Genomic DNA, 25,311 nt, shown 5'->3' with positions numbered 1-25,311 from the left:
AGGCTGGAGAAATGCTAATCTTGACTGTAATCATTGGTGCCAGGTAGAGGAAAACTTTGAATCAGGTAGCCATACCCTGCTTTATAGAGGCAATGCCAGAAGCAATGGGTGACACTGGATCAGTATTTATAGATGAGGTCACTGCAATGATTAGACAGCACTGCAGTGGCAAGATTACAGGAGTAGATGAGATCCAATCAAAACTGCTGCTGGTGCTGGATGTTGTTAGCATGTTAATGCACCTTTTCAGTGTTGGACAGGAGAGAGGTGGACTGGAAAACTGGATGGTGGTCTAATTCAAAAAAGGGGGAAAAGGATATGCTCTATTTATAGAGGCATCACACTCCTCAGTCTCCATGAGAAAGAATAGGCCAGGTTGCTGGAAAGGAGATTCCATCTGATAGCTCAACTTCTGATTCAGAAGCAACATGGATTTGATTCTAGCCATTGAATAGTGGATTAATTCTTTGCACTTGTCTGAATGTTGGATGGATCTTGAGTGTTTGGCAGTCCTTCCTTCAAGTTTTTTATAGACCTGGAGAAGGTATATGGACGAGTACCCAAGAATGCAGTGTGGATGGTTCAACAACAACGTGTAGTTCTGGAGTCACAGTTGTGTACCACTCAGTCAGGCTCTGTATTCTTGGAGCAAGAGTTGTGCCCTTATTCTTAGTGTTATCCTGAAAGCATTCAAGTTGGATATGAGAGGCACCAAACCTGTGCTCTGCCTCTCATTCTGTTAATAACATTCGTGGAGAGGATATCTGAGCAAAGCCAAGGTTTGGAGAGTAGCAAGTTCGAAGATGTAAGAGTTGTACCTGTGTTGCCTGCACATGATGTCATCCTCTTTGCATCAAGTGAGTGTTCATTTCTGGTTTGGTCTGAAGCAGTTTGCTCCTGAGATTTTTTTTTCTGTCTTTATTCCTACTGTCTGTTTATCATCAGAACCCTTCTGACTAAGCAATTTGTTTCCATCAATAGGGTAATGTCTATCTGGACAAAACATAATTTAGGAAGCCACCAGGGGTGGTATGAGATTTTTTTTTCTATTTTTTGACATAACTTCCTGATGTACTCTGTAAACCGCTGGAGAAGGAATTCCAATGGGCTGATGGCAGAGAGCAGCCCCTTACATCTGCAAGGTATGCTCCCTTCAAGCAAACCTATTCCTCTTTACAAAGCATGAATGCTGGTTTCCCTGGTCTCTACCACAGAGATTGTACCCAGCGTGTCCTTGAGTATGCACCACCCTCCACATCCCTCAAGAGAGGCCATGCTGATTCATTCCTCTTGCACCATGCAGCCAGCCTACAATTCACTGCTGAATTGAAAGATGTTGAGAATCAGCACTTAAAAATCCAAGGTCGTAGCTCTCACCTGGAAAACAGCCAATATTTTCTGCAAGAGGTGGGGGAGAAGTTACCTCAAGTAAAAGTGTTTAAGTCTCTCAGTGTTGTTCATAAGCAAGGATAGAGGAGATGAGATTGACAAACATCTTAATTCAGTAGTGGCAGTACTGCAGGCATTATACCAGGCTATGGCAGTGATATGGGAGCTGCATCCTAGGATGAAGTTCTGTCCACATCCTTATCTATGGTCAAGAACTTTGGGTAGTGACTGAAAAGATATGTTCATGGATACAAGCAACAGAAATAAAGTGCCTACATAAGCTTGCTGGGCTCACTGCGTATCACGGAATGAAGAGTCCAGAAAACCAGGAGGATCATGGAGTGGAGCCCCTCCCATGAGAGGTGTAGGAAGCACGGCACACTGGGAGGAGGGCTTGCGATAGAAGCAGGACATACTGAACAATTTACATAATTCAGCAGGCCTAGAACACACTGTAATTTCCCAGGAGAAGCTGAAGACTATTGTTGTGGATAAGGAAGTCTGGTGAGCCCTGCTTAGCTTGTTACCACTGCGACCATTGCCAGGGTAATTTGTTTACAAAATGGATGGATGTTTGTTGTGATTGGTTAGTCATTCAGAATTGGAAGATGAAATGGGAAACAAGTGATGGAATGAGCAATGTTCTGAGAAGACCACATGATTGTTCAAGTTGCCCTTATTAGTACTGGGGTACAAAAGAGAATGTTGTGATGAACAAACATATGTGGGACTGTCTTCTTTTGTGTGTCAGAGAAATTTGTAACAACAATGCAGTTCTTATTAACATCAAAGATTATAATAAGCACAGTAAGAAATTTTAGATAATAGCTTGTAAGAGAGAGAGAGGGAGACTGTTCTTCTTTCAGCTTTTCCTGGTTAGGGGTCGCCAAAGCGGAACTCCGGTCCGCTAATGATTGGCAGTAGAATTTTTTACGGGTGCTGAGGTGCCAGCTCAACGCCCAACCTTCAACAAAGGCACGCCCATTCTACGCATGTCTTTCGAACACCACTCGACAAGAGGGAGACTGTAATATGTATAAAAAGTAAATAGTAGATATAATGTAAGACAAAGGGAGAGGTTAGAAGTAATGCTATTCAGATATTTTTGACTAAAGTAAGGTGAAGATGTTAGAATATAGATTCATACAGTAAGGACTAGAAAGGGGAGAAAAGGCACTGTTATGCTAAGTGTTAAGTGAATTGTGGAAGATGAATATTAGGATCAGGTGCAGAGATTATGCTTGGTTATTAAGGGTAAAGCTGAAGGATATGAGAGAGAGAGAGAAATATAGTGGGAAGGTCTCTCACATCCTTCAACATTTGCACATGTATTATCTTTAATGTTTCATAATATCCTTTTCTTATCTTGTTGCTATTTCTTTGTGATGTGTGATCTTTTATGTAACACACATTTACATTTAATATCAATACTTTAAGTTTTTCTTGTATATGTGTACTCTCTAACTCATCAGATCATTCTGCTTCTCTTAGATGTAACTTTAATATTCATAAGTGTGCATTGTTGTGTCTCTGATGACTAAATGACTAAGTTCAAATTTGTTTAGACTGATGCACCTAGTAGCTAATCAACAAGTCTGCAGCATAACTCAGAGGTATGATGACCTTGGAAGCAGTTACACTGGGGGCTACAGGGTACAATCCAGTGTATAACAGGAATTAGAGCATTTTCCTTATGTGAAGCCTGTTTGGCTAGGATTCTTAACCAAGCAAGATTCAATGAGCTGGTCTTTATGGATATATACTACTCCCATTTTTAATGATGTAGCAATATTTCAGACCATCCACAAAGCAGAGCTGAGACATATACTGGTAACGGGTTTGCTTTCGAAGCTTCAAACTATATTTAATTACTAAGCTAGTCATTAGGATGTTCAACAAACACATTTTCTCAGTTGTTTTGAAACTTTAATGCAATGATGAAAATGAAAATTATTTCAGAGTTAGAGGTTGTTTCAGCCTCAGTGGATCAGTACAGCTTTAATCACGGATATTTCCTAAAAATATTTATTTCACAGCCTGAATGTTCCTTACATGATCCCAGTCTACCACTCATATTGGTCACCTGTACTGTGAGCAAGTTTGGAAATGCATGACCTCCAAAGCAGACACCCAAGCAACTGCCACCTCAAGACATAAGACATGCAACACATAGTTCTCAAAGTCAGTGTGCTAAACAGTCACAGCCCTTAAGGCCAAACACAATGCCAGACACACTTGTTATAGGTGACTCCATAGTCAGACACACTGACGTCCCACTCACCAGACTGAACAAGGAGAAGATCACAGTAAGCTGCCTGTCAGGCGCTAGAATCCGTCACATAACACAAGCACTCAGGTCACTCCACAGCAAGTACAAGTATGACTCAGTCATTGTCCATGCTGGTGTGAACGACCTGAGACGTACCTCCCTGGACTACATGAAGAGAGACATAGAGGAGCTCTCAGATTATGTAGCCCAGGCCGGTATGACCCTGACCCTGAGCTGTATCCTACCCTCACCAAGAATGATGCCACAATACAGAGACAAAATGATCAGCTTTAATAATTGGCTTAATTACTGGTGTCATTCTAAGGGGATCCAATGTCTGTCTGCCTGGGATGACATGCTTGACAAGCCACGCTGCTTCACAAGGGACGGCTTGCACCTGTCACCCCTGGGCTTCCGGATATTGGCAAAGGCTCTTGCCACCCCCATAGTGCCTTTTTTAGGCAAGGCTCAAATGATAAACCTACCGCCCTAGAAAACAAAAATGGAGAAAAACTAAGGGTAATACTGCTCAATGCCAGAAGTCTAAACCTCAAGATGCACGTCCTCAAAAGCCCACCTCAGTATGGAGAACATCGATGTCTGTGCTGTGACTAAAACCTGGTTCAAGGCTCCTGAGAGCACCCCAGCACTATCAGGTTATACCTCATATCATGCGTTCCGGCCCCAAAATCCGGACCGAACCACAAAAGGAGGGGGAGTATCCATATTCATAAAGGATACCCACACCTCCAGGTCCCCACGAAGCATGGGAGACCATCCAGGTGCAATTAACCATAGGTAAAACTGCCCTACAGTTTGTAACATGCTACAGACCACCTTCTCAAACTCAGGAAACCCACACAGCCTTCCTAAAGACACTGGAGAGTATGAATGTCTCTCCAAACACCATCATATTGGGTGACTTCAACTACCCAAACATAGACTGGGAACATTACTCAAGCACCAACACCCTAGCCCAAAGGTTCCTGGAGTTCATAAACTCAAATGCTATGGAACAACTAGTCACCATTCCCACAAGAGGAGAAAATATACTAGACCTGATCATCACAAACATGGGGACAAAATGCTCCACACCGGAAGTATATCCCTCATTGGTGAGATCAGACCATAAATTAATCTCACTGGAGATCCACATCCCGCCCCACCCCAGCAAAAAAGACCACAGTGAAGAACTTCTCAAAAGCAAACTTCACACTTCTTAAGACTGGAGTGGTATCCTTCAAGGCCCCCGAGCCAGTGGAAACCACAACCCACGCTGCTGAAACCCTTACAAATGCCTTCTACGAGCACCTCCAGGAATGTATGGATCAAGCAATCCCTAATAAATTCAAGACCCTTTCCACCAAAGGCAGGCGCCCGGTCTGGTGGACCCCAGCCATAAACAAACTCTACAACAAGAGGAGAAAGCTACTACATGACAGAGCAAAATCCCTAAAAGGGAAGGCATCTCTGATCAATCTTCTTCTTCTTTCGGCTTTTCCCGGTTAGGGGTCGCCACAGCGGATCACCTTGTCCGCACATTGAATGGCAGTGGAGTTTTACAGTGTCGAGTTGCCAGCCCGGCGCCCAACCTTCCACAGAAGGCACACTCACACGCACACCTAGGGCCAGTTTAGAGTGTCCAATCCACCTGCAGCATGTCTTTGGGATGTGGGAGGAAATCGAAGCACCCGGAGGAAACCCACGTGACCACAGGGAGGACATGCAGACTCCGCACAGAAGGCACCCCAGCCGAGGATCGAACCGGAGAACCTCTTGCTGTGAGGCGGCAATGCTAACCACTGCACCACCGTGGCCGCCCCCGAAGGCATCTCTGATCAATACTAGCAAAAAAAACTACGATCACTCATAAAATCATCCAAGGCCAACTTTGAGAGAAAAATCGCTAATGACACAAAAGACAATCATAAGGCCTTCTTTAGCTATGTTAGAAACCTGGGTGGAAACTCCCAGATATGCTCAGAATTAGTCCAAAATGATAAAAAAATCACTGGACCCACAGACATTGCCAACATAATGGCAGACAGGTTCAGTGCAAATTTCTCCCCTCCCTCCCCGCCAAAAGGAGAAATATCTATCCCACCAGAGTCTAGCCTCCCAAACATCTCAGATGCCCAGGTGAGAGCTGCTCTCTAAAGCAAAAAACACAGCATCAATGGGACCGGACGGTGTCCCCGGCTGTGTGCTACACGAACTCAATGAGGAACTAAACCCACACATAAGGCTGCTGTTTAATCTTAGCCTTACTACAGGATACATACCCAAAGAATGGCGTACGGCAACTGTGGTCCCACTCCACAAAGGCGGTGCTTCTACAGACCCTGGAAATTACCGCCCCATAAGCTTGACGAGCCTTGTCTGCAAAGCTATGGAGAGGATCATAATGGAACTCATATATAAAGACATTGGGGACCTACAGACACTGGATCCTACCCAATTTGGTTTTGTCAAGGGCAGATCCTGCCTCTTGAACTTGGTCGACTTTTTCGAACAGTCACTAAGGCCATTGATGAGGGTAAGGCAGTTCACACAGCCTACCTTGACCTAGCAAAAGCGTTCGACACAATACCCCACTCGGGCATCATAGAAAAGCTCACCAGCTTAGATGTAAACCCATATGTCACAAGATGGGTTGCAAACTGGCTCAAGGACAGAACACACAGGGTTAGAGTTGCTGGTGCCATGTCAGACTCTAAGCCGGTCATGAGCGGTGTCCCACAGGGCTCAGTCCTGGGCCCTCTCTTGTTTGGCATTTATTTTTCTGAAGTGCAGGCAAACATAGGGGGATTGTGGCTGACAAAATTTGCAGATGACTGCAAACTGGGCACCATAACTGACACTCCATCAGACACAGACATCCTCCAGAGAGGTCTCATAGAAATGGATAACTGGTGCCAGAGCCATGGCCTTAAGCTAAATGCCAAAAAATGTATAGTCATACCCTTTGGGAAAAACAAGGTAACCCCTAATTACCACATAGGTGGTAATCCATTAAACACGGAAGAAGTTATCAGGGACCTGGGGACCCAAGTTGACAGTAACCTCTCTTCTGACACTCACATTACCAAAGTGGTTAGGAAGACCTTCTACATTGCCCACCTGATCATGAAGGGATTCACATCCAGATCAGGAGAGGTCATTGTACCCCTGTACTCTTCACTTATCAGACCAATGATTGAGTACAACGCCCCATTCGGAATGTACCTTACCCGACACCTGCAGCAGTTGGAAAGACCCCAAAAGTTCCTCACCAAAAGGATAAAGGGGCTCAAACATATGTCATACGATGCCCGACTGAAGAAACTCCAGCTCTATTCAGTCGCATACCATCTGCTCAGAGGTGATCTGTGCCTGACATACAAGGCCATGTCCAACCCGGAATTAATGGACATGCTCCACCTCAAAAAATCCAAATCCACCAGAGCCACAAGAGCAAGAGACTTAAACCTCAACACGGATATAAATAGGACGTGCTGGAGGGACAGATTCATCACCCAGAGACTCCCTACACTATGGAACAGAATCCCAGTCCATGTGAGGCAGAGCCCTCACTGACTCTGTTCAAGAGAAATCTTGACGAGTGGATGGGAGATCGTAGGTTTACCCCGGGAATCATCTCTGTATCACTGCTGGACAGAGGCACAGCAAACTAATGGGTATAGTATTCTCATCCTAAGGGGTGGTGAAAGCCACACACACTCTGGCTAGGCTTATAAATGCCCTAGGGCAGATAGCCTAGTATGAACCTATGAACCTATGAACCTATGACCTTTCTCTTTCATTAATACTATTCCTAGAGGACTAGTAGAACTATTTGGATGTTGAAATTGCCCAATTATTTTTCCATCAGCTTGTGTTACTTTCATGACTTTGTGTCTCTTTGAACATAATAGAATGTAGTCAGTAAATTGGACATTTCAGTAATTAATGTTATTTTTGTTCCTTTTTTCAACTACATTAACTGCTTTTATGTGCTATATTTTCCATAGCAGTTGGTATCAACTGAGCCCACACAAGTCACTTTTTAATTTTAACTCCTAGTTGACATTCTTACTCTCCTTTTTGCCCATTTTAATGTTTGCATATCTTCAGCATATCAGGTTTATGACTCTATTATATATTTCACTGTAGTGCAACCAAACACAAGCAATTTACTGCTTCCCCAATTCTGTGCATCTGTTTGGGGTTCCATGTTACAGACCCTGCGTCTTTCTATTCCTACTATGTTTCCTTCTGATTTTACAAAGGCTTGTAGGGGTACACCTTATTCTTGACATGTGATTTATCAATGTGTTATTCTTGACATGTGATTTATCAGTACTCTGTGCAGTGGGCCTTGCTATGTATTTGGCTACTGCAGTAATGTCTTGTGCATCACAATATGGCTCTGCACGTTCAGATTTATCACTTTCTTCCTACTTCCTCATCCTGTTTGCTAAAAATAAGTGCAAATGTTTTGGCTATCATGGCTGACAGTATTTCAGATTAAAATCTCCAATGCAGAATTTCTATGGCCACATATTACTAAATATTGAAATGTCATTTATTGTCACACTTTTTTGCATTTGCATAACTAGATTGCTAATTGTTGCAACTGTATTGTTTGAATATTATATATTGTATTAGTGCAATGTATCTCTAACTTTGTGATATTTTCTGTTGTCTTCTAAGCCTGTGTCATAACTGAAAGACGCATTTGAGCCAGCCCACTTACCCGAATAACAAATAAATAAGATAAATAAATAAAATCAGTAATACTGTAGACCTGCTTTTACATTTTTTGTTTCTTATTGGACTAACTACATTCTTTGAAAAATTTCCAATAATCTGTGCATGCAGTATATCCCAATGAAGGCCACATCTCACTCTGATCATACAGTATATACTCTTATCATATAATGAAGTTTGCATATTACATGGTAGGCATATTGCACTGAAGAAGGGACCAGCACTGATAATGATGGCAAATAGATTTATCCCATGTAACTCACTGGTAGTGGTTTTGGCACTGAATCTAATGGCCCCAAAAAGGTAGGTGTTGAGGCAGTCATTGTCAGACACCTCAATAATGATCCTGGTGCTAGCAGTTTTGGACTTGCTTTAATTTTTTTAATATTTGTTAAACAGATAAGTGGTCTGATTCATAGACTCTTTTGAACCATGACCTGGGCCACAGGGGTAGGAGTAAATGCAACATATAAACATATGGGCAATTTAGTGTAGCCAGTCCACCAGCATGCTTATGGAAGATGAGAAAAATAGAACTGCATGGAGAAAACCTACATATACATGAGGAGAACGTGCAAAGCCCACACAGACAGTGACTGGAACTCAGAATTGAACCTCTAACCCTGGAGGTGTGAAACAGTAATCTTTCTACTAAGCTACTGTGCTCTGTATCGTTGAGTAAAAAACTTGTGAGTTTGACAGACTTATAGATTCTGGTCCAAAATATATCACATGGTTCTCAGAAATGCTTTCCTGGCATCTCTGAACAAAGAAAACAAGAAGGACTCTTGTCAGCAGTCTTTCCTTCCTGAGGCTGATGTCTTCCACCATTTTCTAGAAGTCATTGGAAGACAAAGGGGCTCTGGGTGAGGAAAGTTTCACAGATACTGACATTCTCTGTTCAAGAGTTTGAGAGGGAAGGGCTCCAGAATCAGGACCCATGACAGTAGATATTGGCTGTAAGTCCAATGAAGGTGATGAGAAATTCAGAAGTGGAGTTAAAGCAGATGTCCTGGGAGGATGACCTTGCTGGCAAACTTCACCAGCTCAGCCTGACAGCAAGTTGCCAGCACATTGGAGAGAGCATTAGTGCTTAGAAAATCCTGGTCCCTTTCTGAAGGATGGATCTTATCCCAGTAGCTCAACCGTCAACCCCCAGGGTGAGACAAGTAATGAACCATGAAGCTCAGTCCTCTCCCCAGGGGAGCATATTGGCCAACTCAGCAAGCTGGCCAGTAAGTGTGATTGTCAGAGGGGGAAGAGAACAAAAAAATAAATAAATAAGCCTTGTATCAGAAATCAAGATATTTGACTTTTTAGTAAATAAAAGACTTAACATGTAAATGTTTTTGCCTTAAAAATATAGTACAACCAGGCTTATTATAGAGGAGCATAATACCATCTGCCATTCATGGGGGCATGCCTGATGTTTGACACTGCAAGTGGCATTTATCTTGAGACAACATCCAATGGAAAATGTGGCAAAATGCTGGTAGAGTTGGACTGAGATCTCTATGTTGTGCCTTTTGTAATAGAAACATATTTGCCCAGACCTTTACATTTATGTTTTGAGGTACATTTCAGTTGCCTTTTATAAAGTGTCTCTCAATTTCTACAGTTATTTTTGTAAGGAATGTTCCTTTTTAAAATAATGTCTGATAAACAAAACAACACGACTTCCAGGTAGCATTGTGTTCAAACTAATAACATGCCCCCTCTGATTTAATTCAAGGTGTACTACAAGTTGTCCTGCATACACATGGAAATGCATGTTAACTTATTGCTATTTAAGTTCAGTATCCAGTTGTTTCTTAAATTACACAGCAGATCATTAACAAATAAGGAACATCAGGAGCTAATCCACTTGTCTCCACCTAAGTAGGATTTACTGAGGTGTTGCATTTAAGCTGAATTGCAGTGACCCAATAAATGCATTAAAAGAACAATTGCACTGTAAGAAACTGTTTTAGATAAGAAGCAAAGAAAATACATCTTCGTTCTCCTTCCTTACACAGAAAAGCTGACCACATAATATCCTTTTATAGATATAAGGTACCTTTCAGCACGCTGACAGCCAAAGTATACTGAACTTTTACCAAAATGCTTAGCATAGCACATTTTGGATAGGCTAAAGTTTATCTTCCTACAATGCGAGAATAAACCCCTATAGTAAAGTGCTTCATTATGGACTTCTGTGTTTTCGGTTGTTGCTCCTGCTTTGTTGTACTTTCATTTACATGCATCCTCTTAGCCACTGAGAGTAGCAGAAGAAATTCTCTTATTTTTTAACTTTAATATAACATATTTATTTCTTTTTATTTACAAAAACATGAATCATAAATATAATCATGCAATGGATACCAAAGTACCAGAAAATGAATTCTGCGGACCCTACAAAACAAGTTCTGAAGTTGCCCAAGAATGCTCCCTTCCCAGCACATAGAATGAAGAGAGCAAATGTCACAGGTGACATTCTCTTTTTGTAAATTAAATTATTATTTTCACCTACATTTTCTTTTCTTCATCAAAGATAAGACTGTAACTGCCACTAAATCTCACCACTGAAGTGATAAAGGAAGAAGCAGAATCCAGATTCCACATTCCATTTTGGGCCTTTATACATTACGTTCAAGGGACAATAAATATTAAAGAGCATTGAGATAGGTCAAATAAAACTCTAAAGCAAGACAGGCTGATGGACAGGTCCTAAAGATAATCTCAACCATTACCACCCAACATACGAACAGAATAAAAATCCCTGTGAAGAAAATAAAGATGTCAGCAGACTTCTCTAAAACATGTCTGGCCCAGTATTCCAGCTAAGCAGGGTTTTTTTTGTTTTTATAAGAATGACCCACTGTATATTTTTATGTTACTATAATACAATTTGCCTTAATTTGTCTGTTATAGATTTGACATTCACAGCCACTGAAACTACACATTTTTGTATGCTAATAAATTGCATTCACTTATTATAGAAATATGCTTCCTATATGACAAGACAGTGCTCCTTGAAATTCATTTAGCTAATGTCAGCATCCAAATCCATCATTAAACTACCATTAAAGAAACGTTCCAAAAGCATATTTTTTTAATATTGAAAATCAGTTGCAGAAAAAGTCATTTACAACTTAAAATAATTCATGCAAAATTAACTGTAATCTAGATAATAATATGGAGTTTACTAATACTGCACATCTAAACTGAAACATCTGCTTAGTGTCTTAACAAATAAGAATTCTTAAAGCCAGTGGTATTTATTCATTTTGAATTGTATTTATTAGCTCATTTTTCTCATGATCCTTCCCATGCTGATTGCTAATCTCCATGAAGGCTAATAATTCATTTGTCATTCTTTTATTCTAGGATCTATTCAGTCACTCCAAGGTCATGGATTTGTTCAAAAGAAATGCAAAACAGTTTTAACTTACATGGCTCTCCAGTACACCACAGAAGCCACAGGAGAGGATGGATATGCAGTTTGAAAGTTGAGAATAATTTTCTCCCAGTAAATTTTCACACCATTCTAAATTTCTAATGAACTCTCAAAATGTTTTTGAAATTAATAGATACACCTATCGGTTTGTTTCTGTGCTTTTGCCAATAATCATTTTTAAGCAGGGAAGGCTGCAAACTATTTCATAAAATCAACACATGAACAATCATTTCAGAATTCAAACAGTGGAGACTGACTTAGAAGCACATTGTTCACTCAGTACCAATAACTCAATTTAAAACAACACAAAGTCAAAGGTTTACATATCTGTTTTAAAAAAGTTGAAAGTAAGCTAATTAAATTTCAATACATAAAGTGGATTTTTCTAGATACAGGCCACAGGTCATCTTTATTCAGGAGTCAGAGAAACAGATTACGTGAGATGGGTACTGATAAGTCATAAAGCAGGCCATATAAGGGCATTCAAGCACTCAGTCAACTTTTGTTTGCTGAACTGTGATTGAATTTATAAACAAAAGGGATATAACAAAAGGGACCCCAGGATGCCTGAGTCATATCACATTATTTCTTTGCCTGGTGCCAGAATCCAAGTAATTCTTGTTTTATGAATGTTTTCCAGTTTCTTTTTCCTAGCTGCATTTTTTTTGATAGGAATAGGTTGTGTCTGATTTTTTTTTTCTTTTTGCAATTACACAAAATATTTATTTTTTTGTTTTTCACAGTTTTAAAGGAGCCTATAGTGTTCAAAGAAGAGGAATGTTTGTTAGTTCTTTGAGCATGACTTTAGACAACTAAAGAAGAAACTTATTTTTAAGTAAACTCCATAAGTTGAAATTTCCTTAAGTTCTAGTACTAAAGCATTTTGTTTCATTTCATTATACTCAGCTGTTAAACAAGCCAGTCAATGCAGATATTCTGAACATTTTAAATATACTAAATGGCCATTATTTAAAATATTTTTGAATGAGCCTCTCCATGGCTAGTTACATGATCTTAATAAAACCAGCACAATAAAAGGAATAACTCTTTATTGCAATTGATACTGCATAGCTAAGACCATTATGAATGCATGGTGTTATGCTGTCAGTGTCAGTGAGTACAGTTGTTTCAACATTCCATTTCTCTTTTTGGGATTTCTGTTAACTTTTAATAACAATAATGCCAACCAATGGGCTGTTATTATTCAGATATATAGTAGGAGAGGTCAATGTGACAGATTTCACATGTATCTGGTACTCTTTTTAAAGCTGAAACTAGTTTTTGGCATTTACAAGTTAAGCAATAGATTGCAATGTTTTTAATTATGATGTGTAGTTTGAGTTTTGCAGTTATTTTACCTTAAATGTCACTCTTTTGAAAAAACAGATGACAAAATTATCCAGACATTTATATATTTAAATTTTAATTTTCATGAGATTTCCTTTGAGAAGCGATAACAAACTTGTTGTCAAAATGTTGGAATGCAACATCGGGGTTCCGGCATGTAGCTCGCAAGACATTTCCCTGCGAGCTACATCGCCAAAACCAAATGGCTGCAGCAGCACTTTGCCATAGAGCAATATGGCTGAATAGCATAGCCGCTGCAGCTGTAACCTAAACTAAATAATAAAATAAATGCATTCCTTACACGAGAATACAGAGCATGGTACATATCTAGTATGGCTGTCCCTGCTAGAATGCAGCCGGGCAGCTGTCTGTAAGGATCGCCACCAGTTGTAATAAGTCTATGCATAGGTTACAGCTGCAGCGGCTATGCTTTTCAGCTGTATTGCTCTACGGCAAAGTGCTGCTGCAGCCTTTTGGTTTCGGCGATGTAACTCGCAGGAAAATATCTTGGAGCTACACGCCGGAACCCGCAAATCGATATGCAAGAGACTATTATTATTTTATTTTGCTCTGGGAAGTTATTCAGTTCTCCAATGACTGCCTGAACAAAATATATTGCAATCACATTTTACTCTGTGAAACATAGTTGATTGAAAGCCATGTCTTCTTTCATGCTGTGGGCATTCCCTTTTCCTCCAGTATGCGAAAACCTCATATTCAGTTATATTCTAGATGATGCAGGGGGAATAAGCTCCTGCAAGGGAATGTAGGTGTTTACCCCATATTTAAAATGCTTTATTTCTCTTTTTTTCCTGTATTCTTTGAATGGTACTTAACCAGTAACAGCAGACAAAGCAGCATTTGTTAAAGAAATATTAGAAAATGCATTTTGATCAAAACCACATAGGGCTGGATTCCAAAAGAGTTGCTCTCAGTGTAAGTTGGCCCTGATTCTGAAAGACTTGCTCTCAGTGTAAGTGACTTACTTCAGTCTAAGCTCTATCTATAAGTAGACTTGCTACACAGATCAGATACCAAAACACCTGGTCTCAGTGTAAGGGTCACTTTACACTCACAGCAAGTCTTTTGGAATCAGGGCCATAGGCTGAATAGACAGCATGCTCTACTTTGCTTACCCATCTTGTTTTCTTTTACCAAAATTAAACTGTAATTCAAATGAATAAAATTAAATGTCTTTCTCAATAGCAAGCATCAGTATTCACTTAAACAGAACATGTTAAATTATATGTGAAGTTTTGTTTCTGGCACACTTTCAAGAGAAGCATATTGTATCATACTGTGTTTGTAACAAACACAATAACAAACTACATAAATAATTAGTTGCAAACAGAGCACACCCTACAAGTCTGCACTGTTTTCCTACTTGTACTTTTTGTATTTAAGAGAGTCGTTTAATCAGCAAATGTTTCCAATTACACTTAATAAAACCTGTATCTGATGAAAAACATCTAAAACTGCAAAAAATCAACACTCAGAATTCTGTTAGCTATAAGAAGGTAGTTGAACTTTCTTGATCATTTCCAGACACTGATAAAAGGTTATGTCCTAGAACTCCTCCTCCTTTCTTCTGACCTTCATCTGCCTAACAGACCTTCAGACAGCAGTCTTGCTTCCTGTCTGGACTGGTAGACATTCATAGTATTGGCAGGGGTGAACAGAAAGCCAACACGGTTATCCTGATTGCTGGAAGTTTTTTTCTTTCAGTAGACTTGATGTTTGAGGTACAAGCATTTAGTGACATTAACATGCACACTGTACCAACTTCCACATGTATAAACACTAGATGTCTACTTAGCCCCATGTTACTTCTAGCCTTGCTAGTAGTGTCCCTCTTAGCAGTTGCCAAATCCTTAGCCTTTTCCTAAACTGGAAGAGCTGACCTTTAGCCAGTTGAGTCGCATACTCCAGCTAATCCTGTGGTGCTCAGGATGCTAGTCAAACCCAACTGACTAAGTCTGAAGTTGAAAGCATTACCCCTGCAATAGTTGTCTGATAGTAGCTTCAGCTGAACTTGTGATACAAGTTTCTCATACCACTCTTACTTTGAGGGGCGTCTGCAGTGGATAGGTATCAGGGTACTCATTGAGGTACCCCTATCAGTGCGTAATTCAGTTTCTGACATCACACACTCATGCTTTGGCCATTCATTCCCTCTTAGTATGCCCAGTGGAAGGGATAAAGGGGTATGCCTCACCCCGGAATCCTGTATTCCTTCTAGCTGTTTGTACAGTTCAGACATTATCCTAATATACATCGTTGGAAAGATGCCATGTTTATTGCCTAAGAAGAAAAGGCCTTTCAAGTGTTCCTGACATCATCATATCATCAAACAAGATCATTACAGAGCTTCCTCTTGATGTTCAAGGGCAAAACAAGTATTGATGCCTTAACTCAGCCAGTTAAAGATACCATCACAAGATGTTTTAGCCTTAACTCATCAGATGAAGTCTTACTATGAAAAAGAGATATTCGTTCAGGTACTTGTCAGTCACTTCTGTTAGTTAAGGTGTTAGGTAGACTAAAGCAAGGTAAAGGAGCATGAGGCACCTTCACCAACCTATCATGGCTGTAAAATCCTCTAAGTACTCTCATTTAATGAGGTGAAGATGTCCTGCTTTTCATTTTCTGATTGCAACAGGTGTTAGCAGAGACATGGCCCCCGCCACCACAAAACCCACCCTTTAGAAGAAGATTCTAGAGCAGACTGTGATACCCCCCCTCCCACACACACACACACACACACACACACACACACACACACACACACACACACACACACTGGAGTACTTGATTGTTTCATGCAGAGTGAGTACTTAAGTCTCTTTGACATGTTTCTGTGGTCATACTTAAACCATGGGGTTCATGGACTCCAGTCACTTGGCCTCTACTTAAGCAAAGGCTAGTTTGCTAATGAGGGTTGATATTATATGCTTGTAGGGTTCTTCACTATTTATCTGAATGTGAAAAGCAAAACAATCATCACTCATCTGAAGTACAAGCAATCAAAAAGGCACAAAAAACTGTCCCCCCCCCCAAAAAAAAAACTATCACAAAAAAAGTATAGTGGTAAATGTGTTCTTCCTCACTTCTACTAGAAAAAATGTGTAAGACCACAAACTACTCAAGTGCATGAGAAAAGTGCAATGAAAATAAAAACACCAAATACATTGATAAGCGGAATATTGAAGATGTGCTGCATGATAACATGATTGGTGTGCATACTAGTGGGATTCAGATTTTTCTCCCATTTTTGGTTTGGCCACTCATGAGATAATTTGTCACGCCCCTCCTGATCACATGATCACCATGGTATCATTTTAATGATTCCTGTTTAACCCTATAGATACATCTGCCCTTGTGTATGTTTCATCTCCCCATTGTTGAGTAAGGTATTTCATTCATATAGTTTCTGTAATACAGTTAAATTACATTTACTGTATTCTGTTATGTTTTTTATTTGCTTCAGGTCTCCTTTTTTCAGATGGTCACAGTGATCTTGTAAAGAGGTAGGACAGGTCTTTCCATTTTAAGGGTAGGATTCTGTCTGAAGCATTTTTTGATAAGTAATTTATGTGTTACTTCTATGAAAAGAATAACAATAGCAGGGCAATCTTTAATGCTTTACTGTGAATTGAATTTATTTTGGGTTTACAGGTTGTTATAGACACTCTCCATCTATTCTGCACCACACTAGACTTTCAAATAAAATTTATTTTGGCAGACTTTGAATATTATGATTAGGCTTCCTCTCCAGCTCCTATATTGTGTGCAGCTTATTTTCAGTTGTTTCAACCATTCTGCATAACCCCAAAGATTTTATCTATAAATGTCTTTCTTAATTTTTTATTCCTTTAATCAGCTATATGTGCCTTCTATATTGTGATAATTTATCATAATGTAAATTCTGTAATAGTATAATACATAACGTATAATGTTATATACAAAGAATCCTATATTCTTGGTTGTTATGAAGTAATATTCTTAGATATACTGTCCAACATCTTGCTGGCTGTACTGCAAATGGCAAAAAATGATAGCTTCTCATGTTAGTGTACCAGTTACAATTCCCATATCTAATTAAATTGCAGCCATATTTTATTTCATTCTGGAAAGCACTATTGTAACTTAATGTGTGATATTAATTTTACATTATTTTTTTCTGCACAGCATGCTATCTGGGAATAATGCTTCCTAGAATAATAAATCATTGTATCATTTTTATATACTTTGCAGTAATGTATTCTTTATGTATGTTTCCATTGAAATTTGATTTTATAAATATTATCATATCAGATATAAATAGGTTCATAGGTACGTACTAGGTTATTGATCTGTGAGGATCTTAAGAAGCTTAACCTTACATTCCCATGGTAGAATTTAGACTTTATATTTTGTGTACAAATAGCCCAAAGATGGACCAAGCAAGGATATGTTGGAGCATTTGCATGTTCCCAATATCCATGAGAGACAGAGATTACCATCCATTTGTCCAAATTACATTTGAGTGAAATAAGAGTAGTTTTATGTGGAGTGGAAGAGGTTTCCATAGAAGTGATATTATTCTTGTTAATTTTAACCTATCCCTCCAACATATTGTATTTATTTTGCAAAAGAGCTTGAGACCCCTCAAGTGGATGTTTATGATACTATTAGACTTGCAAATGTGTAATAGGTTTGACAAAATAGGGTCTGTTGAAGCTGTATACACAAGGCAGAGGTCACCCCTCAGTAGCCCATGTGATACTTAGAAGAGTGACAAGGCTTTAAGATGGTCTGCATAGTTTTTATGACTTAAGTCCTTGATTTGTTTAAACATTGTGGTTGTTCCAGCTGTGACAAGTGTTTGGACAGGGAGATATCGAAAGGGGCATTATACTCCAAATAAAAGGACTTCCTTACAACAGTGGATACGTGGTGATCAAAGAACAGTTCATGGTTCACCTAGGTTCCCAGATGCCTAACTATTGGATCAATTTTCAGGGGAGTGTTGTCAATGTGATAGTTACAAGGGCAGTCATGCCTGCAGAAGGATATGATTATGCACTTCTTGGAATTTATATTTTGTCTATGGTTTTGACTCCAGTTATTTGTCTGGGACAGGTCTTCTTATTGGATCTTGATGTCATCTGGAGAATTTATGATGGCACCAAATTTGCAGTCATCTACAAAACATGATCAGCCACAAACCCATTAATTTTGACCTCTGAGAAGTAAATGCCAAAGAGGAGTGGCACAAGAAGTGAATCCTGGGGTCCACCCCACTAGTGACAGATTTTTTGGAGGAGGTATAGCCTCCCACCCTGACTTCTTAGGTTCTAGTTGCGAACCAGTTTACTATTCAATAAGTTATGCAGGGACTAAAACTTAGTTTGAGAATTTCTCTATAGTACCACGTATTCTCTATAGTATTGATCAACACGTATCCACTGTTGTAAGGAAGTCCTTTTATTTGGAGTATAATGCCCCTTTCGATATCTCCCTGTGCAAACACTTGTCACAGCTGGAACGACCACAATGTTTAAACAAATATATAGTGGGAGGGAGGTTGGCATAAGTGGGAAGGAGGTTAGCATAATGGTTAAGGTGTTTGCCTTACAAACACAAGGTGCAGGATTTGATTCTCACATGGGGTAATTGGCTGGGCTTAAAATGGCCCACAAGGGCAGTTAGCCTAGTACTAATCTATGAACCTATCTATGAACCTACCTGAGGGTCAAATAGTATTGCACAACTTTGCGAGCTCTTGACATGAGATGTGCACTATTTTGTCCTCATCGGTTGCTTCAGTAACTTTTTCAATGAAGCTGACTAGGTCAAGTAGAAAGGGCCTGCCCTTGGTAAATGCAGACTGGGTTGGGTCAAGAGTGTGTAGGTTATATATATCCTTATTCATTAATTCCACAAGGATCCTTTCCATAACTTTACAGATGAGACCAATGTCATGTGTAGGTTATATATATCCTTATTCATTAATTCCACGAGGATCCTTTCCATAACTTTACAGATGAGACCGATGTCATGTGTAGGTTATATATATCCTTATTCATTAATTCCACGACGATCCTTTCCATAACTTTACAGATGAGACCAATGACGATCCTTTCCATAACTTTACAGATGACACCGATGTCATTATACTTACTTGTCATTTTGTCTTCATTTTAGGTAGGTGTAAAACGTGAACCTGATGCAAAGATTTGATAACCTAATTCAGGCTATCTTTCCTGTAAACTAAATTGTCTGCATTCTTTAGTATAGAATCATGAATTACAAAGACTGATTGTCTCACTTTAAGATATTTCTCTGGCTTATATTCATACTGCCTAGCATATGTTTCTCAATTTCTTATAAGTCCAACTTCATGTACATGTACATGTTGTACAATTAAGTGAGATTTGAACAATGTTCACTTTTCATTCTCTTTGAGCAACAATGAATGCATGTGAACACTGATTAAGGAAATGAAAGGCACACATCTGTTCTCATTGCAGTGCCAATTTCAAAAAATTCTAGAAATGTTGCTACTAACAGTGTCATATATCCAGCTGTAGCCATGTTGATCCTGGAGTTCTTATTGCAGTGATAGTGACTATGAAATGTAAGGGGAACTATTCATTAGAATAGCTATCTAGGAACTGAATGAAATGGCAGAAGCCTGAACACCCATCTCTGTTAAACATTACTGTGGTCCACCATATTGTGGAAGCTGCAGGCCAGTTATAAAGAAGAAATTTATACACACATAGCTATGTGTCAAAACTGTTTTTAAATCACCAGCTGTATAATAACTCTAGTCTGCCCGCTATGAGATTCTTACCACCATCAGAGTTATACATGGTGGTATGGATGAGCTACGTCGGATGGGTCTACCGCACTGATGGGCAGTTAGCACAAAATGATCAAAATTATACTAATAATCTCTAACTCCCCTACATCTCCTGTTAGATGATACACCCCTGACTCTGTTTATTTGAAGACTGTATGCAATGGTGCTAGTATTAAATTAAATCACTAGAGTCAAAAGTACTGTGCAACTGTTCCAAATACGCTGACTTCATTTGTAAATTAACAAACTGCATTGTACTTTTTTGCAAAGATTGATTTTATTACTGGGGCTATATTCAAGCACTAAAATGCATTAAAATAAATAGAAATATATTTTACTATGTACTAAAGTTTTTGTATCCTTCAAATTACTTTCAAAAGAAATAAAACATCAGTTAACAAACTGAAGATAGACGCCTGTCACTATCAGGTAATACAGTCTGTCATTATTTTGCAATTGGTAGGGCAAGGGATTAAGGGTGTATAGGACAGATGTGATACAGTGTGCAACTTGTTAAGGGGAGTGGCAGATGTATATGAGATACCTGCAAAATTCCATTGAACTGAAGGCTGTCTTTCTTCAGCTAACTCGTATGCTCATGAGTATTTACATGAAATAAATAATGTTGCCTCATTAAAGCTCCACAGAATGCACATAAGATTTTGTTAAGATACCACAACTTGACCCTAAACTAGACATCTTCAAAATTCCAAGATGATAAGTTGAATTATAAAGATTACAGGATATGCCCATTCTGAAGATTATTAAGATATATTATTATTTATTAATATTAATATTAATATTGATATTAATAATTATTACTATTGATTAAAGATTATTTCAAGATTTGACATTATGAAGATATTCTGGGTAATAGGCCAGAAACCTATACTTAGTCCCTCAAAAACAAAAGCAGTGGTATTTGGAACCAACTAAAAATAGCCAAAGTATCCGGCTTCCTTAATATGAAAGATGTTAACAATACCACCATATAAACTATCACATCCTTCAAATACCTTGATATTTGACTAGACCAATCTCTTAACTTTCAACTACATATTCAAAACACATGAAGAAAGATCAACACACTATTGTTCTAGCCAAATAAGCTGTCATGTGTTCTGTCCAAGCCAGCCAAAGCAGCCAGTGGTAAAGGAATCCTCTTACCGCAACTCGAATATGAAGTAACCATATTAGCTGCAGCCTCAAAAAAAAAAATGCCACCACCTTGCAAACAATCTCCAGTAAAATCTGTTGGTTCATTATTAACTCACCCAATAATGAACCTGACTGTCTAACTCTCATCAAAGTTAATTTGCTCCCAGTACATTTGAGAGCTGCCCCCCCTTCACTCAAACTTTTCATCACATACTCCACATATAATCTCACGGGTATCTCTCAATCTCAACCCACCTTACTAACTCCAAAAACTAAACTTCATTGCACTCACCATGCATTTTCCATCCTAGCACCTAAAACATGGGACTCCATTCCACTTTCAGTCAGAGACATCCAGATTTACTTGGACTTCAGGCAAGATCTCAAAGAACACTGCACGAACCAAAAAGAAAAGATAAAACGGAAGACCACAAATGAAGAAACCACTTAAAACACCAGTTTATTGCACCTCTAGCACTTCGGCAACCGCCTTCAAGGAGTACAAAACATTACATAACTTGCACAGTTTATATACCCTAATACATCTAACAATTAAACAAGCAGCCTAAACCAATTAAGCAATAAACATTAAAAAATACTTAATACTACTTTCTCATCAGATAAGAGGCCTCCAGTTACATTCCACATTCAGACCCTGAGGAAATAAAGTGTCATATTTCAAAATGAAAATACTTTCTTTATATAACAACTTCTTTTTACAAATCATCAGAAAATACACCCTTCAAAATATGTTCTAAGATAGTGGCTTGTAACCCATTTGGATTAGAATTGTGAGCCAGCATAAAATGTTTAGCAACAGGGCTATCTTCTTTATTATTTATAATATTCCTGACATGCTCCTGCAGTCTAGTTTTAAACTTCCTTTTACTTTCTCCTATATATACAAGGTTACACGGACATTTCAACGCATAAATAATACCTTCAGTATTACAGCTATATGTATTTTTAACCTCAAATACATGGCCATTTATATACTTAAAAGTTGGAACAATATAATGACATACATTGCAATGACCACAGGGTGAAGTTCCTAATCTCTGCATGGTCCTATATTGCAATGTCTCAGTGGGATATTTAAATTTATTATGTACCAAAATATGTTTTAAATTCCTACCTCTACGAAATGAAATGCCTAAAAATCTAGACAATAAATTTTTTAGGTCCATTGATCTAAACAAAAAATTCCAGTAGTGTTTAACAATATCTATTAAAACATCACTGAAAACACTATATGTAGAGACAAAATAAACTAGTCTTGTCTCTTGATTTCTAACATCTAACTTATACCCCTTACGTCCATCCTTATAAGTACCAACTTTATGTTGTTCATTAATAACCTTATCTATAGCTGTTTGAATACTAGCTTCACTATAGCCCCTCAATCTAAATATCTCACTAGTCACACTAATTTCTTTAAAGAAGTCCATGTCAGTATTACATACCTGTCTAAGTCTCATACATTCCCCATAGGGCAAGGAGACCAAAGTATGAACTGGATGACAGCTAGTCCCCACCAAATACTGATTACTATCAGCAAATTTTCTATGCACAGATGTACGTAAAGTATTGCTGTCCTCCAAAATCAGATGTATGTCTAAAAAAGTTATATCTTTGCCCACCTGTATGCCGTCAAAGGAAAGTCCAAATCTGTTATGTTGCATAACTTCTATAAACTGACCAACATAAGATATCCCACCTTTACAAATAAAAACAAGATCATCTATAAAACAAAAATAACTAACTACATCATTTAAAAAAATCTATATGATATAACCATTCTAACCCATACAAACCCATCATCAGATAGGCATACATGGGGGCAAAAGATGCCCCCATGGCAGTGCCCTTGATTTGTCTGTATATTTGTTCATTAAACATAAAAAATCTCCAAAAAAGATCTCAAAGAACGCCTCTTCACCCAAGAAAATGCAGCTGCACTCACAAAGGTCACATTACATGAATCATGCAACTCCCTCATACCCCTTTATCCCTGCTTCATCCTCTCTTATCTCTTCTTGTCATCCCCTCACTTACTTCCTCTCATTCATCCTACCTCCCTCTTCTCTTTGCATCTCTTGCACTTCTCTCCTTTCTACTTCTCTTCCCCCTCATGCCTTTATCTCCACTTCTCTGTTCCCCCCCATGGTTTCATTTCCTGCAAATATTCTCACTTGCCTCTTTAAATGTCTTCATACCTCTCTATATAACGATAAGCTGCAAAGCTCTTAGCCTAAGCCATCGCTGTCATTATAGCTACATCTTATCCAAAAAGCTCTGCTAAGCATAATTAAATTTTTCCATCCAATGTTTAACTTTGTAAGTTGGTTCTTGAACTAAATGTTGTAGCATATTTTTTTCTATCTGTAAGTACGTATATATGTTTTATAGAATATCATTGTATCTGTAAATACGATTTGTTCATTTCTTATGTGATCCTATTCACCCATGCTGTGCCTGAAAACAGTCCATTGAGATCAGTGTACGACCCCAGTAAACAAATATAAATAAATAAGATTCATACTCTGCTTCATTTATGCCCAGAAATGCAGAATCAGAGGAAATATTGCATATGGTAGCAAACTGCCATAGTTTATCCAGGTAGTTAGAATTGTAGGAGCAATCCACAAAATGGAGTCCTCTTTTGTACCTATTCATTTTAATGTAAAGTTTACTCATGTGATACTGTCACAGGAATGCCACAATGGACCCTTACTGATGTAATACAGTGATGGCAAACCTATGACATGCATGTCAAAGGTGACATACCACCATGACATTTTGGGTGACACACCAGCATTCACCAACACCCGTTACCAAAGAAACTGTTTTTGCATTTGTTGCTTGTGTGAAGTGCATTGAATTATTTTGTGCCAGGAGCCAGTTCAAGAACACTGCTGCAGAGGTAAGGAAGGTATTAACCTCAAAAACTATTTTGGTATACTGTCTACTGTCTTAATAGAATCTGCAAAGGGCAGTGCTGACATTATTTGCTCTTTGTGGTTAAATTTCTGCAAAGGGCAAGTAGTCTGCATTTCTAGGAGTTTGCTGTTTTACATTTCTCTCAACTGTCCTTCTTCATCCCTCCTAAAACTGGCAACTTTTTAAACTTAACAATGACAATAATTAGATTTATAGACTAATTTTACTTCAGAAAATGTATATTAATTCACATTCATTTTTTTTTCTGTCAGTGTCTCAAATTAATAGTACTAGTAGTTTAAAACTGTACATGTCTCTTATTTCTAGATTTGTTCCTGATTCTGTTGAGATTTATTCTTGATATATTGAGAGCCATGCTGTTTTATTTATTTTTATTTATTTAATTTATTTTATTTTTTTGTTTGGGGGAGGTGACTCTCAAGCAGAGTCAAGTTAGGCATTTTCCGAATTTTTGACCCTCCGAATTCAAAATGTTCGCCATCACCAATGTAGTAAGTCACTACAACTGACTACTTTCATTCTCAGTGGCATAAGCATGACGTCTATTGAATAAAGGAATGGGCAGAACATTATGCAGAAAAGTAACTTGTAGAGGCTACATTGATGGTGATGCCTCTGAACTACCATCTGGCCCATTAGGAAACTTTCTATTTTATTTCCTTAAGGAGTTCCTCCATTGCTCAATGGCAACAATACCGCCAGTCAAACAAGTTCATAAGCTCTGCATACTCAGGATCAATAGCCTAGTAATGTCCTACGATCCATGGGATATCAATAATCTGTATTACATTCAATATTTATTGTAGTACTTTAGCTGCAAAAGGATAACCCATTAAAATTAAGGCAAGTTCATGGTAAACAACTGCAAATTATTTTAAAGTTCCTGATGTATATTACATAAAGCAGACATAGTCAGCATTATTTTTCATCTAGTCTGCAGCATATCTACCGTATCTTCTGGGGTCCTGGGTAGTCTTCTTACACTTGTAAATGTCATGCTATGCTTGTTGTCTGGCTCAAGAATAATACTTTCTTTTTATTATAATATCTTGGTATTTGTTTTCTCAGTTTGACCAAGCATCTGAAATAATATGTACTTTTTTCTTGTGTGTGCATAGCACTACCTTAAACCTAATTTCTGCAGTAATATTCATT

Source organism: Protopterus annectens, chromosome 6.part0 (genome assembly GCF_019279795.1).
Source record: "Protopterus annectens isolate FY-2018-M chromosome 6.part0, PAN1.0, whole genome shotgun sequence".
NCBI classification, from domain to species: Eukaryota; Metazoa; Chordata; order Ceratodontiformes; family Protopteridae; genus Protopterus; species Protopterus annectens.
The sequence above is the reverse complement of the archived record's forward strand: the minus strand, read 5'-3'. Positions refer to the sequence as shown.